The sequence below is a fragment of the Pteropus vampyrus genome, unplaced genomic scaffold, assembly GCF_000151845.1.
Source record: "Pteropus vampyrus isolate Shadow unplaced genomic scaffold, Pvam_2.0 Scaffold387, whole genome shotgun sequence".
Classification (NCBI taxonomy): domain Eukaryota; kingdom Metazoa; phylum Chordata; class Mammalia; order Chiroptera; family Pteropodidae; genus Pteropus; species Pteropus vampyrus.
Window position 1 is genome coordinate 445,140 of NW_011889168.1, and position 16,792 is coordinate 461,931.

Consider the following 16,792-nt stretch of genomic DNA (forward strand, 5'->3'; position numbering starts at 1 on the left):
TCATACTGGCTTGGTGTTGATGAATTCCTTTAGCTTATTTTCGTCTAGGAAGATCTTTATCTGCCCTTCGACTCTAAATGATAGCTTTGCTGGATAAAGTATTCTTGGATGTAGATCCTGGATTTTCATCACATCGAATATTTCATGCCAAGCCCTTCTGTCCTTCATGGTTTCTTTTGACAAAGTATCTGCCAGTCTTATGGGTGCTCCCTTGTAAGTAACTAAATGCTTTCCTCTTGTTGCTTTTAAGATTCTCTCTTTGTATTTAATCTTTGGCATTTTAATTATGATGTATCTTGGTGTGGGCCTCTTTGGGCTCATCTTTTTTGAAGCTCTCAGAGATCCTGGGGTTGTATGTCTATTTCCTTCACCAAGTGAAGGAAGTTTTCCAACATTATTTCTTCAAATAGCTCTTCAATGTCTTGTTTTCCTTCAGGTATCCCTATGATACAGATATTTTTACATTTAATAGTGTCCTATAGGCTTCTTAAATTATCAGTATAGTCTTGGTTTCTTTTTTCCTGCCATACTGATTGAGTGTCCTTGGCTCCCCTGTCCTCTATATTGGCTGTTCGATCCTCTTTTTAATTCCCTCTGTTTATTCCATTTAATATGCTCTTCATCTCAGATAATGTATTCTGATGGGTTCTCTGTTATAATTTCCATCTCCATTTTTATGTCTTTTATCCCTTTGTTAAAGTTCTCACTGAATTCATCTACATTTCCCCTAAGTTCACTGAGCATCTTTACAACCAGTGTTTTGAACTCTGCATCTATTAGATTGCTTGACTCCATTATTCCTGGATCTCTGTTCTGTTCTCTCATATGATTTCTGCTTATTTGTCTTCCCATTTTGCCTGTCTTCCTGTGTCGGTTTCTTTGTATTAAGCAAAGCTCTTCAGTCTCCTGGTCTTATTAGTGCGGCTTTGTGAAGTAGGTGTCCAGTGGCACATCTCAGCTATGGCAGGGCTGAGTCTGGACCCTGGGAGTGGGGAGGGCTCAGCCAAGGAGCAATGGATATTGCCAGCACTTTTGCCCAGGAGAGAGCGTTGCCTGCAGCCCTTGCTCCAACAACTCAGTGTCCCCCTGTAAGTCCCTGGTGCCCCTTGAGCAGCACACCCAGCCCTGGTGCTCAGAGCAAGCAGGTCCATCACCACAAAAGTCCACTCACAGACATAGCCCTTTAAGAGGCATCTGCAGCTGCAGGCTGCCACTGCCAAAGCCTCTGTCTCACTCAGCCACTTGGGACAGAGTGGCCTCGCGTCCTTGCCCTGTCCTACCTCCTCCTGTTGCAAGATGATTTCTTATTTCTCTCCCTAATGGTAGGGCTTGTTCATCTAGATTCCAGGTAGCTTTCGTTGCTGTTTGCTCTGTGTTTCTGTCACAACTTTGACTTGGTCACAAAAGGAATAAACAAAGCCTCTATCATGTATGCCATTTTTTTCTCTCAAGTTAGACATTTTTGATAAGAGTATTGCATAAGTGAGGTTGTGTACTTATTGCATCACATAAAAGAACATTTTATATTAAATTATTGATGATGAGTGATCTTAAGTTTAATCATCTGGTTAAGTGGTTAAGGTGATTACTACCAGATCTCTTAAGTATAAAGGAATGTTTTCTTCTTTATAATTAATAAAATAACTTATGGAATAATACTTGGAGGCCATGTTAATAAGCTGTTTACCAATAGTCTTTCACTCAAAGTTTTTGGCATCTGTTGAGATCCTTGATTTTACCAATTACTATAACAGTTAAAAATGATATTTTTAAAAAGTAAATTTTCTGTATTTACTATTTGATGGTTTTTGTGAAGAATTTTTCTTCTTTAACTCCTTTCTCTCTATATTTTATTGATGTATTTATTTTGACACAACGGATTGCTTTTATTAATTTTTAAAATTATTATCATAATTCTTTTTGATGCTCAAATTATTTTGATTTTATAAGGCAACATTAATTATGGCAAAAAAAGTATCCTTTGGTTGATAAATAACACCTCGACTGATAGAAACTCTAAATGAATTATAAATACTCGATGCAAATGCCTTAATTTTGGGCTGTCTTAAGTGTAGTGACTGTTACAATTGGATATGTCCTATATAATGGACCCAGAAACTATGCCTCTGGAGTAATACAAAAGTTATTGGCTCCTATAAGGCAAAAGACTGCTACTCCAAGCTGGGTTGCACACTTGTCTGATGTGAAACTTTTTTCCCTCATACCTGAACTACCACTTTGGGGACCAAAGAGAATAGCTGAAGTACTGCTATTTGGACTGCTGTATGATCTGCTGCTGTAAGGACTCCCATGGAATATAAACACTGGACACAGCCCTGCTGGCAAGCTGTATCCCTCTGAGCAGACTGATGCTAAATGTGGGTTTTGTGAGTCAAAAGGTTTATTTGAACTCAAGAAGACCCCTAATGGGAACTGTACTATTTTAAAAAGAATACTCAGAGAAATCTCACTCCCATCCCTACCCCCTCCATTCCATTCTCACACATTTCTCCATTTGTGGTTTATCTTTCTTGTTTCTTTTTGCAAATATAAGTATTTTTCTTATACAAAGGTACAAGCACACACACATATATAAATGTATATTATATATCTTCTTTCATACCTTGATTTTATCACTTATATTCTAAAAATCACTCATATTAGTTCATAGAAACCATCTTCATTCTTTTTTAATGGCTGCATAGTGTTTCATTGTGCAGGCATAGCAACATTTATGCAGCCAGTTGCCTACGGGTGGGCATGCAAATAGTTTTGAATATTTTGCTATTAAAAATAATTCCACAATAAACAATCTTGTGCATGTGTTCTTTTCTGTCTGTGGAAGTGTCCTAAAAGTAAGACTTCTGGATAAAAAGGTGCACACATAAGTGACTTTGTTAGATATTACTAAATTTCAATCAGCAGGGGTTGTAACATTTTGTACTTGAGCTAGCAGTGTGTGAGAGTGGAATACATGTCTACAAAGTAGAGCATTTTCAAAAACAGTTGATGTTGTCCCCCCAAAATGTGTAAAATTAGTTGTCTGTGAAACAAAATTAGGAAGTCATAGGAGAAAATACACTGAAATATATGTGGTGTAAACAAAAAGCAAGTTGGATAAAATAAGAATTTAAAGCTTTAAAAAAAAAAAAAACAACCCTAGACTGAAATGGTAGAGTCAAAATCTGAAGTGGAAGCAATAAATAGAACTAGAACTTTAGTCAATTAAATCAGTAATATGAAGGATAAATTTGATTAGCTCTCTTAGAATTCAAAGGAAAAAGACAAAGATGATAAAGAACATAGTAAGATGCTCTAATAGCAATTATAGGTGTTTCTCAGGAACACCTATATTATGACCTTAAAACAGACATAATAATCCAAGTTAGAGTAGAAGAAAACTGTCCTAGCATGGGGATTAATGAAAACCCAAAATTAAAAATCCACAAATTTAAAGAATTTTTGTTAAACAACACACACACACACACACACATACACACATGCCTGCATGTGCACATACACATAGACTCATATTATCCACACAAAAAAAATTGTTTAATTTGAGACATCAATAAAACAATTTCCTATAAGTATTCTGGAAACGAAAATATCTTTTTAAAAGATGTTAAATGAAACTGCCAAATATAAATTTTCTAGATTAATGTTTAAAAATAATTATCAGACTTTGGGGGAAGATGGTGGACTAGGTAAAAACAGGGTTTGTGTCCTCCCAGGACCACATTGAAATTATAACCAAATTACAAAATAATCAACGTGGAAAATCTGGCTGATAGAAATATCTATGTCTGATAATATAAAGGAGCCACATTGAAGCTGGTAGGAGGGACAAAGTCACGAATCTCAGGTTGGACCAGCACCCACAGGTGGTGGAAGATCACCAGGAGGGAGAGCAAGGCAGAAGAGGCTCATGTGAAGGAGAGGGGATTCCTGACTTCATTCAGGGGCTCCCCAGCCCAGGATCCCAAACCAGGGAAGAGGAGATTTCAATAACTCTGACTGTAGAAACCAGAGGAAATTCCGGGCATGTGGGCAAGACGGAGAGAGACTGAAACCCTAGACACCCATTTGAAGGACCCATACACAGGCTTTCTGATCTGCAGACACTCACCTGGTACATGGCTGTGGGTCAGAGGTTCGTGTGAGATTCATACTGAGAAAGTCTGCATGATCTAGAGCCTGAAGGAGAGCTGGAAAGGCAGCCACCATTATGCCTTAGTCTGGCCCCCCTACCTGGCAATCTACAGACCACATAAGCTTGACTGTATAGACCCCTCCCACAGGGCCATTAGGAAGCACTGGCCTGAGGAGATGAGACAGCCCCATCCAACCTGCAGATTGCCTGAGGCTTTTGTTGCTGGATGGCTGCCATGCTACACAGATTCAGGGTCAAGCATTCGCAGCTGGCAGCCAGCATTGTGAGTGCGCATTTCTGAGATAGTTTCAGGAAGATCACTACTGCCAACACGAACTTGAATGGATATCAGGGAACTGTGGGCAAGGCCCAGAGAGCAGCTGGTCTTGCTGTGATCTGGGACTTCTGTGGGAACGCTTGAACGGTTACCGAAGTTGCAGCAAGACAGAGGCTGTATTGATCCAATTGCCATTGTCTCCCTGAGACCCCACCCCACCCTACCCACAAATTGCCCCAGGTGGCCCATTGAGAGTGAACTGCCACAGCCCTGCTCCTTTCCTCCAGCTCAAAATCCACGGAAGCAAGAAATTTTGGCTAGCACAGGATGGGCACTGCATGGAAATTAGTTGCAGGCAGACCTCTGCTACATACAAAAGTTGCACTATTATATCTGGAGAACACAGGGGTCTGTGGGACAACCCCAGACAGCAGCTGGTCTTGCTGTGATCGGTGACTACAGTGGAAATGGCAGGGGAACAGAAGTTGCAGCAAAACTGAGACCGTATCGGCTGGACAAACCTTGTCTCCCTGAGATCCCGCTTCACCCAAGCCACAAAACGCCTTCAGCCCATTGACAAGCAGCCTCTTGTACCCTGCTTGGCTCTGGGGTTGTGCTGTCTGTGCAGGCAGCAGACCTTGCCTAGCGCAGTGAGAGCATTTCAGGGAGAACAATTGTGGGCAGACCACTGCTACCTGTACGAGCTACAATATCTCTCGAGGAGATTGTGTTATGGAAAAATCCCAAAAGCTTCAAAGCTCAACCCAATGAAAATCCAAGCAGTAACCCAGAGAGAAAGAGAACTCAGTTTTATTACGCTGGCGGTCCCAGAAGAGCTAGTGCTCTGAAAATCTGGGCAGTGAGCTTAGGGGCAATTTCACTTTTATACCCACGTCATTACAGTTGGCATGAGCTGATTTACAGACCCCTGAAATTGCCATGGGCTACAGGCAGTTACAGAGCATAGGATTTTTCAAACAGGCACTAAGGCAATACATCTTTTCAAAATAAAGTAATACAAGCACTAAAGCAATATATCTTAAAGGGAGGGGATACATCTATTTAAACACTAAAAGCAACACATGTTAAGGTGAGGGGATACATCTGTCGAAACACTAAAAGCAATACATCTTTTGACCCCGAGGTCCTTGGCCTATGCAGCAAGCATGTTTACAGAAGCAGAACAAAGAGCTGATTAAAAATATTGGTCATTTAAGTGGGACATTCCTCTTCATTCCCCCCTTTTGATGTCCTTTAAATTCTTATAAGGCATCAACTTTTTATTTTCCTGGTCTAGGGACTGGTATTTCTATAACATAAGGATCTTTGTTGCAGTTTTTCTCTTTATTATAGCCTCTGTACAGGAGATAGTTGACGGAACAATAAGAGGCATTAGGCAAGGGAGAAGGAGGCAGGCCCTGAGGAGGAGGAGTACTGCTCTAAGGTTTTAAAGCCTCCGAAAGTAAAGAACCAACCCCCAAAGAGGTTAGGGTCTCACCCTTTTTAACTCTGAACGGGTACATGAGCTATTTTCCTAATATTAGTAGCTATATTAGTTATAGCCTGGCCATTATCATCTATTTGGAGACAACAATTGGATCGGTTAAACTTTTTACATACTCCTTCCTCCGCTAGCAAGTAATCTAGAGCTAACTGGTTTTGATATATTGCCGCACGCATTTGAGACTGTTGTTTGATAAGATCTTTAACTGCTCGCAGTCAGATAATTCGGATTAACATGTAAACGGGTGTACAGTATCCCTAAGATCTATCTTTTCTTACGTGGCAGGCCCATAGTATTGGATTCCTCGTTCTGGGGGCTATTTATTCATATATGTATCTGTAATATTGTGGGGCCACCCCGTTTTAGGCCTTGCCTGGGTGAGAATCAATTCAACGGCTTCCTAATCTTTTCCCAGGTTTAACTATTTACAGTTCTTTTCTCTGGGAACTAGGGACAAATTCCCTATATGAGGTCTAAAATTGCTGAATCTGGTGAGTGTGCACACTATATTCCCTAGCCCTAAGTATAGTTTTAAGCATCTGTACAAAAACATTGGCGGTCCTTTGACCCTTGTTGTCCCAAGTTTTACTCCTAATTATGACAGCCTATTCATTAAATTTATTTAACACGCATGTTTTCTTAAATTCTACCATGCTATGATCTGTATGTTTTTCCCTCCTACTCTTTTGTGTATACTTTTCTGAGGGAGTCTCCTCACCTTACTTTATTTACATGTTTTCTCATACTCAGGTCCCTGTCAGGGTGTCACTTGTTGCATCCAGCAAGTGGTAAATCCTGCCATGTCCAGCGCAGCTCTGGAAAATATATCTGAAAAGCACTGCCATTTACAGTAGCTATAGAAAACTAAAGTAGTAGACATTCTCTGACCTCCTTTGGTAATATGGATACATAGCTCACAGTTCTTTGTACTAATTTCCTCCCCAAAGTCCAATTATAAGGAGCCCTACAATGAAATTCCTCAAGCTTCTGCTGTGCGTAGATTGGCCAGCTTCCGGGGGCGGCCAGAGCAGGGCCAACAATCTCAGGTGGATTTTTTTGCTGCCTCCAGAACGTGATCTGGAGCAGCTGATCAGGAAGATGTTCTGTAGTCTAAGTTTCCTGGTTCTCTGGAAACACTGCTTTCTTTACCCAGGTGTGGTGGATTCACGGAGTAATACCTGTAACTTTAATGGTAGTGAGAGTCACTAATATAACAATGTGAGAGCCTGTTTAGTTTGCTGGAATGGCTCCTTTTTCTAATCCTTAACCTATATTTCTTCTCCTGACTAAAAGGGGTGGACCTAATTCCCTAGAAGGATAGGGGCTCTTTCTAAAATTTAATTTATCTTTTAAATGAGAATTATATTATAATAGTTAGGAAAATAAGCCGATTATGATCTGAGTCTTCCGACTATGACTAAATTTATTACAAATACTTGTATGTAAACCTTTTTTTTCCCCCAAAAGTTAATTCTGCTAGCCAGATCCTAACACAGAACTTATTAAATTTCTTTCTTTACTGACTGAATACCCTTAAATCTCTATTTTTTTCTAAATTTCTGCTAACATAGTTGCAGTTACTTCCTTTCCCCCTTTTGCTGTGGGGCAGAGGGGAGAGTGTCCCGTAAAGGATTTTGTAAGGGGAGAAGCCTAAAGGCCTCGGGGTGTATGATGGATTACAGCAAACCCCTTCTGAGATAGGATGACCTCAGTGTCTTTGCAGGCAGACCCAGAAACCCCTTAACTAATTTTCCTGCCTAACTCTTTTCTAAGAGCCATGAACCCCCTTATTATTAGTATAGACATAGAGGGACAGGAGATCTCTTCTGTTTCTGTTTCCTGCTAAGAAGGGTCATAGTCCCTGCCTACTGGGGTTTCATGGAGCTCTTTCCCTTTTTGCTTCAGTCAGGGTGGGGACTTGGGTTTTCTGCTGAGGTACCACCTCAGTCCTTAGACAAGGGGAAAAAAGATTTGAACTGATTATTTAAATTATATATATCTATTAATTTGCCTATTAAAAGCAAGTAAGGGGAAACAGGCTTGGTTAATATATTTCTTAAAGAGTAAAAAGACCTTTGGCCTAGAGTCTCTTCCCCCTTCAGACTCTAAGTGCACTTTCCCAAAGAAAGGAGGGAAAACTTAACTAGGTTTACTAAAAAAGATTAAGAACTCTGCAAGAGATGTCCTATATTATTTCCTCCCTCTTTTGATGAGTCTCATATCTGAGACTAGCTTAAGATGAAGTCAATCGCTTTGTTGTTGTAAAAAAATTCTTCCCTTGGTTTTGGTTTTAACGTAAGAATAAATAGTTCTTCCATTAATAAGAAACTATCTAGCAAAGTAATTTAACATATGCATTTGCATAGCTTACAGAAGTAGTGGGACTGCAGTTCAAGGTCATATTATCTGAGATGTTAAAACATTAGTTAGTACACTTGGTAAATGTTACGCTTTTCTCTGTTGGTGTTATAGTAGAAACTTTTAAAGAAAACATAGCCTTATCCTTCCTGAGTTTCAGGTGGAGCCCTTTCTGTTTGCGTTGAGGGCTGACTTTCAACAGATTGCAGAGAGGTAGTTGGCCTGCTAGTAGGAAACCCTGACATAGAGGCGGGTCGTCTATGAATGGTTAGGCCTTAGGTTCTCCACAAACATGTTTTGTGTGGTAGGCAAGGGGGCTTCTCCCCTACCCCCGTTTTGGCTGGGTACCAGTTTTTCAGACAAGGTGCTTTCTGCATTGGAACCTTGGTCCTGATGTGTGGCAGAGAACTTCATTGCTAGTCCTGGTCTCACAATGGGAAGAGTAATTTATATTAGGCTGACTATTTTATTCCTGTCACTGTACAGTTAGCATTGGAGAGAGGCTCATGGGATGGGTCAGGACAGAGTAGGTAGCGCTAGTATCTGGTAAAAATTCATTTTTTTTTCTTTCCAGCCATGTTGAGGGTGACCTGAGGCTCCACTGTAGTGATCGTGGTGGATTTCTTTAAGACTGGAGCTTGCAAGCGCTTGGGCCTTCGTTGTTGGAGGAGAGAGCAGCCCCTTCATGAGAGGCTTGCTCCGTGGGATGAAGGCTTTTGAGGTCTACCCTTCTCCAGCCTCCCAGGGCTGGATGGACGTTCGCCCTTCTAGTGCCTTTCTTTCTGCAGTTTTTACATTGATTATGCCTCAGTTCCAACAATGCCACTCCTGGCCAACCAAGATTGAAGCCCTTCAGGCTTGCAAGGTTTTTATTGCCTAGGGTCACCTCGAGATGATCTCTGTATTATGGCAGCTAAAATTTGTGCCCTTTTTGTACTCCACTTCCTTCTCTGCCTAGTCCAAGTTATTGGACACCTTAAAGACTTCTGGCACCAAGGCAGTCTGCGGGGTTGGGGTCTAGGCCCCAACTTTTGGAGCTTCCTTTGAATATTGGGCACAGGCCAAGTTGTGAAATGTATAGCCAGCAGTGTCTGGCCCTCAGACTTTGGGCTAATGTTAGTATATTCTCTAAAAGCCTCAGAAAACTGATTAAGGCTACATAAAACACAGAAATTATTTTTATTAAGCATGGAATCTTTGTTTTCTACTCAGAAAACTTTTCTATACCATTAGTAGCAGACTAGTAGCCTAAGAAACATTAAAACACAACTTTAATTTTTGCATTAGTTTACTTTTGGCATTTAAATTTCCAATCTCATCTAGCTTAATCACATAAAATTTCCTCTCAGGATTTGTTTTTACTACTTTCTCCTACTACTTTCCTCATTCAGAAATAACTAACTTTAAGACAAACACCTTTCCTTTAATTTCCTTCAAAATAAATTTCTATACTTCATACCTTCTATTACCAAAAACATACATTTTGCTTTCCATTATAATTAGAATTCTTAATTCAACCACTATATTATATATAACACAGACAAACAGAGCAGAGATCATGCACATATTCACATTTCCCTATCATCAGTATTTGTAACTTCCCCGGGGGTGCATATCTAGTTTCCTCAGGGAATGACAAAATAAATGGCATCCCCAGAGAACTTGAATCCCCTCAGAGTCCAAGGGTAAAGGTGGAGGAAAAAATCTCCTGATTATTTTGAGATCCCCAGGAAGGTGCTCTTATCATTGGGTCATCTAATAAGTCTGGGTCTTGGTAAAGGAACATAGAAGCTTGTACATAGGGGACTTCTTCCTATTTTCCAGCTTCTTGCAAAAAAAAAAAAAGCTAATTGGAGGATAGGACTGTAGTTTAGTGAACTGTTTACAGGCTAAACTTTTTGAACCCCTTCCCATTGTTAGTTTGGAAGGAGGAGGGTCCCCTATGGGTCCTCGCTGCAAGAAATTGCTGCGGCTGTATTTCACTGACAACCGGGCTGTGGGGCTGTGGTTTCTGCCTTCCCTGAAGGGCACAAGCTGGGAAGTGCTTGTGTCACTGGTGAGAAAGGAGGAAAAACATTTTTCCTTTCTCGTGAGCTGAACCTGGGCTGCCTGGGCAAAAGCACTGAACTTTAACTGAACTGAACTTTAAGATACCAGGGAACACAATCCTAGCTGTGTCTGAATCTGAAAGCATGTTACTCATCCCAAGAGGATTGTGTATGCGTCCTGTGGTGTGGTGCTGGTGCCACCCGGAAAGACAGAAGGGGAACGGGAGATAGCAGCAGGGGTCTGGGAGTTTCAGTCCAGGAATTAGTGAGTGCCCGTTTGATTATTTTTTCTTTCAAAGGCCTTGTGTTGTGTAGATTCCTAGAGTAGGGGCTCCCGTTTACCCCTCTTTGTGGCTTCATAGAGGGGTTTCAGCCACGTGTGTCAAAGGTAATTTGAGCCTGTAGTTTTCCTGGGGTCAATTTAACCCTGCAATCCTCTGAGAAGCTTTTTAAAAAAAAAATTAACGCACAATCTAAGATAGTTGGCTTAGAGGAACTTTCCTCCCTTTTTGGAAGGCCCTGACCTTTGTCTTCCCCGCTTGAGAAGGCCTTGATGTTTTCCCCCACTGGGAAGACCCTGATCTGTCTTCTAATTGAAGACTAGGAGCACCCTCTAATGGCTATTCAATACCAAAAGAGGGCCAGTTTATCTCACAAAGGGTGAGGAGTTTCTGTGGGGTGAGTTTAACGCTATAATTTCCTGAATAACCCTTTTCTTGTAGTTCTTGACCATCATGGCCAGGGGAGTAAGCTTTCCTGCTGTACCTCCCATGCCTCCCATGACAGACAACAATCACACTACATGGAAGGTTGGGGGATAGGGTCGGAGAAATTTTGGAGGGGATGTCACTCGCTTTGCCCATCTCCGGCCGCACTCCTGGCGGAGATATTTCAGGCGCCTCTTAGCATTGGTGGGTCGGTATAAACCCCCGACCCGGATCACTGGAGTAGACTCCTCACAGAGATCCAGTGACACCATGGAACTGCAGATTGGAGCTCAACTTTCGTTTCGTGATCAGACCACGTCTCAGTCATTCAGCACTCAATCTCTTTCATACAACCTCCCTCCCCCCGTTCCTTAACGTGTTTGCTAACTTGTGGAGGGTGTTTGGTTGTCCTCCAGAGGGTGATGGAGTTCTCCCCTTTTCTCAGTGTTGACCAAACTCTTCCCACCCTGCGAAGGTGACACAAAGACAAATGAAGGCAGGCGCCCCCTCTAAAGAGGAGACCATTCAGATGCTCATCTGGCCATGTCCCCTCGAGGGGAGCTTAGGTGATGCTTAGCCATAGCAGACTCAGCTTTTGTGATCAGACACTAGTCCGATGCCGCCCTAGACCATATTTGTTCACCATGGACCTGCAGAGTGATCTCAAATGAACTCCATAGACTTTAGGGGACCTTAAGAGTGCCCAGCCGTGGAGCTACAAACTCATACCTGACCAGCAGACCTATCAAGCCACTCATTCACTCACACAATCATACATCAGGTTAAAACATTGCCTCCCCACACCAGTACAACCCAGATCACACGACAGGTTCCCAACTAGTGGGTGTGTGCCTCGACCTGATGCCTCCCCACTGGGGAAGCTCTTACTCGTACATCAGGCCAAACAGTGCCTCCCCGCTCTAGGAAGGCCTCTGGCTTAATCTGATGTCTCTGCACCCCCTGGGGAGACCCTGGTGTCTCTTCCCCCACTTTTTGGACACCTTGGTGTCTTCCCCCAGAGGGAAGACCCTAACCATTGTCTTTGCTCTGAAGACCAGGAAGCTACGTCCAGTTCCTCTTCTCTCTGACAGAGGGAACCTGCATGGGGGCTGTCCCAGGACCCTACTTTTTCCTCTCCTTACCTTGGTATCTTCTCCTCCTGAGGTCATTTCTGGTGAGTTGGTCTTTCCCTCCTATGAGTCTGGTTGGGCAGCTCAGGCAGCCCACGAGTCAGGGCACCAATCAGAAAGAGACCCTGAAATACTCAGGTGACCCATTTCCTCAGTCATCTCGGTTCCCGTCTGCCTTGGTCTGGCTAAGCCGCTGGTCTGGCTAAGCCGCCGATCTGGCCGGTCAAGAGGTCAGCATGGTTGGAATCTCGCTGAGGTCTCCAGATATGTTATGGAAAAATCCCCAAAGCTCCAAAACTCAAACCAGTGAATATCTAAACAGTAACCCAAAGAGAAAGAGAACTCAGTTTTATTATGCCAGCAGTCCCAGAAGAGCTAGTGCTCTGAAAATCTGGGCAGTGAGCTTAGGGGCAATTTCACTTTTATACCCACGTCATTACAGTTGGCATGAGCTGATTTACAGACCCCTGAAATTGCCATGGGCTACAGGCAGTTACAGAGCATAGGATTTTTCAAACAGGCACTAAGGCAATACATCTTTTCAAAACAAAGTAATACAAGCACTAAAGCAATATATCTTAAAGGGAGGGGATACATCTGTCGAAACACTAAAAGCAATACATCTTTTGACCCCAAACAGCAAGCATGTTTACAGAAGCAGAACAAAGAGCTGATTAGAAATATTGGTCATTTAAGTGGGAAATTCCTCTTCGATTGCAGGTTCTGTATTGGCCTGACAGCCCTTGACTCCCTGAGCTCCTGCTCCATCCAATACACAAAGTGTCCGCCACACGTTGATAGGCAGCCACCCCTGCCCTGGGATGGCACATTTAGGCCCAAGGTGAGCAGCAGCCCACCTTGCTACAATTAGAAACTTGTACAGGGGGCCACACAGAGAGCGCTGACATGTAAACCAACACTGTAGTGACAGGGGGAAATTTACTCAATAGACTCAGGAAGACTCCAGGGGTCCCTGCGCCACCCAATATGCATGTCATCCAGAGGCTCATCCAGTGTCAGATGTGGAGGAGAACTGGTCCCTCTGCTAAACTGCCCTAGGTGAGGGACGGGGTATAACTGGACCACTACATACAGTGTTGTTCCTTCCACTTATGTATATATCCAGCATAGGCAACAACCATCTGTGGATCGCTTTGTAGTTCTCACTGGGTAGCCTTGAGCAAGCAAAAGCAGCAGCTGATCTTGGCCTACTGGGGATCCCCTCCCAAAAGGCCACAAAACCAACGTGTCTGGAGGCTGACACCAGACCACAACAGAGCAATTCCTGACTAGCCCCATTAGCAGTACGCACAAAGGGTGGTTGCAAAAAGAACACAAGCCTCTTAGGGCAAATCCCACTCACTGGGGTCATCCCCACACAGGAACTCATACCCTGTGGTTGCAGCCAATTTCCACAATTAGTCAACCTGAGCATTAATCCTATCTATGGATCTACTAACAAAAATAAAGCCTTAATGACAACAGAAGATCACACAGAACCCACAGGAAGATCACGTCCAGAGCCCAAAACATAGGGTATCAAGGAGATGCGCTACTGGACCATAGGACACCTTCCACATTAGATTATCTGGCCAATGTTGAGAGATGAAACAAATATTCCTGACTCATAGAAATGAACACAGACAGGCTAACAAAATGAGAAAACAAAGAAACATGACACAAATAAAATAACAGAAGAAAACTCCAGAAAATAAGCTAAACGAAATGGAGGCAGGCAACTTACCAGAGACAGAGTTCAAAATAATGGTTATAAGAATGCTAAAAGAACTTATGGTGAGAATGGATGAGCACAATGAGAACACCAACAGAAAGATAGTAAACATAAAAAAGGACATAGAAAGCATAAAAAAGAAGCAGACAGAAATGAAGAGTACCATAACTGAAATGAAGAATACACTAGAAGGATTCAACAGTAGATTGGACAAAGCAGAAGATCGAACCAGTGAACTAGAAGCCAAGGTAGCAGAATACACCCAATCAGAACAATGAAAAGAAAAAAGAATTTTTAAAAGTGAGGATAGTTTAAGAGAATTCTGGGACAACATAAAGCATAACAATATCTGGATCATAGGAATGCCTGAAGGAGAAGAGAGAGAGCAAGGGATTGAGAATCTATTTGAAGAAATAATGACAGAAAATTTCCATAACCTGGCAAAGGAATTAGATATACAAGTTCAGGAAGCACAAAGAGTCTCAAATAAAAGGAATTCAAACAGACTCACACCAAAACACATTATAATTAAAGCACCAAGGATTAAAGACAAAGAGAGGATCTTAAAAGCAGCAAGAGAAAGGCAGCTAGTTATTTACAAGGGTGCCTCCATAAGAATGTCTGCTGATTTTTCAGTGGAAACTTTGCAAGCCAGAAGAGAACGGAAATAAATTCTCAAAGTTATGAAAAACAAAAATCTACAACCACAAATACTCCACCCAGCAAAGTTTTCGATTAAAATGGAAGGTGAGATAAAGAGCTTCCCAGACAGGAAAAGCTTAAGGAATTCATCACCAACAAGCCAGCATTACAAGAAATGATAAAGGGACTTCTGTAAAAACAGAAGGGTAAAAAAAGAAAATAGAAATAACAAATACGAATAATAAAATGGCAGTAACTATGTACCTATCAGTAATCACTTTAAATGTAAATGGATTATATACTCTGATCAAAAGACATAGGGTAGCCAAATGGATAAGAAAACAAGACCCATGCATATGCTGTCTACAAGAGACCCATTTCAGATCAAACGACACTCACAGACTGAAAGTAAAGGGATGGAAAAAGATATTTTACACAAACGAAAATGAAAAAATAACCCGGGGTAGTGCTACTTATATCAGATAAAATAGACTTTAAAACAAATTCTATAATAAGAGACAAGACATTTCATAATGATAAAGGGATCGATAAATCAAGAGGACATAACGCTAGTAAACATATACGCACTCAACATAGCAGCACCTACATACATAAAGCAATTATTGACTGACATAAAAGGAGAGATCAACAGTAATACACTCATAGTAGGAGACTTAACACTCCATTGAACCAATGGACAGATCTTCCAGGCAAAGAATCAATAAGGAATCAATGGGCCTAAAAGATACACTAGACTAGATGGATTTAACAGATATTTTCAAAGCATTTTACTCCAAAACAGCAAAATATACATTTTTCTCAAGTGCATATGGAATATTTTCCAGGATAGACCACATGTTAGGCCACAAAATAAGTCTCAATAAATTTAAGAAAATTGAAATCATATAAACCATCTTCTCTGATCACAATGGTATGAAACTAGAAATCAACTACAAGAAAAAAACTGGAAAATACAGAAACACATAAAGGCTAAATAATATGCAACTAAACAATGAATGAGTTATTAATGAGATCAAAGAAGAATCAAAAGATACCTAGAGACAAATGAAAATGAAAACATGATGACTCAAAATCTATAAGACACAGCAAAAGCAGCTCTAAGAGGGAAATTCATAGCAATATAGGCCTACCTCAAGAAATAAGAAAAAGCTCAAATAAACAATCTACCCCTACACTTAAAAGAACTAGAAAAAGAACAGCAAACAAAGCCCAAAGTGAATAGAAAAAAGGAAATAATAAAGATCAGAGCAGAAATAAACAAAATAGAGTCTAGAAAAACAATACAAAAGAATAATGAAACCAAGAGCTAGTTCTTTGAAAGGATAAAAAATTGACAGACCCTTAGATTCATCAAGGAAAAAAGAGAGAGGACTCGAATAAATAAAATCAGAATTGAAAGAGGAGAAACAACTAAGGACTCCATAGAAATAAAAAGAATTATAAGAAAATATTATGAGCAATTATATGCTAACAAATTGTACAATCTGGAAGAAATGGACACATTCCTAAAAGCACACAATCTCTCAAGACCAAGTCAAGAAGAAACAGAAAATCTGAACTGATCGATTACCACAAATGAAATAGAATCAGTAATCAAAACCCTCCCAAAAAACAAAAGTCCTGGATCAGATGGTTTCATAGGCAAATTTTACCAAACATTCAAAGAAGAATTAACACCTATTCTTCTCAAACTATTCTAAAATATTCAAGAAGAGGAAAGGCTCCCTAACTCCTTTTATGAGGCCACCATTACCTTGATTCTAAAACCAGACAGAGACATTACAAAAAAAGAAAACTATAGACTGATATCTTTTATGAACATTGAAGGAAAAATTTTATAAAAAAGCATTAGCAAACCGACTTCAGCAATACATTAAAAATATCATACACCATGATCAAGTTGGATTTATTTCTGGGATGCAAGGTTGGTTCAATATACACAAATCAATTAATGTGATACACCACATTAACAAATTGAAATATAAAACCATATGTTGATATCAATAGATGCAGAAAAAGCATTTGACAAAATCCAGCATCCATTTATGATAAAAAGTCTCAGCAAAGTGGGAATCGAGGGAACGTACCTCAACATAATAAAGGCCAGTCTACGGCCATGTCACCCTGAACAAGCCCGATCCTGTCAGATCTTGGAAGCAGGGATAAGCCTGGTTAGTACTTGGATGGGAGATCACCTAGGAAGACCAGGTGCTGTAGGCG

General features: G+C 41.0%; 1 pseudogene; it reads left to right on the forward strand.

Moving 5' to 3' along the window:
• The first annotated feature begins 16,678 nt into the window (after positions 1–16,678).
• LOC111731605 lies at positions 16,679–16,792 on the forward strand (annotated as a pseudogene).